The following is a 575-nucleotide window of genomic DNA, read 5'->3' on the forward strand; positions in this document are numbered from 1 at the left end:
ATGATTTTCGTGTGCTTCTAGAGGTTTGGTCCGATTTTCAGTACTCTTGTCCATGCTTTCACATGCTCTGATAGGTAGGTTCGTTCTCAGTTATCCCTGTGTTTATGGTTTTCGTGAGCTTCGATAGGTTTGGTCCGTGTTTTTGAGTACTCTTGTCCATGATTTTCGTGTGCTTCTTGAGGTTTGGTCCGATTTTCAGTACTCTTGTCCATGCTTTCACATGCTCTGATAGGTAGGTTCGTTCTCAGTTATCCCTGTGTTTATGGTTTTCGTGTGCTTCGAGAGGTTTGGTCCGTGTTTTTGAGTACTCTTGTCCATGATTTTCGTGTGCTTCTAGAGGTTTGGTCCGATTTTCAGTACTCTTGTCCATGCTTTCACATGCTCTGATAGGTAGGTTCGTTCTCAGTTATCCCTGTGTTCATGGTTTTCGTGTGCTTCCATAGGTTTGGTCCGTGTTTTTGAGTACTCTTGTCCATGATTTTCGTGTGCTTCTAGAGGTTTGGTCCGATTTTCAGTACTCTTGTCCATGCTTTCACATGCTCTGATAGGTAGGTTCGTTCTCAGTTATCCCTGTG

This window comes from Anopheles moucheti (genome assembly GCF_943734755.1).
Source record: "Anopheles moucheti chromosome X unlocalized genomic scaffold, idAnoMoucSN_F20_07 X_unloc_5, whole genome shotgun sequence".
Classification (NCBI taxonomy): Eukaryota; Metazoa; Arthropoda; class Insecta; order Diptera; family Culicidae; genus Anopheles; species Anopheles moucheti.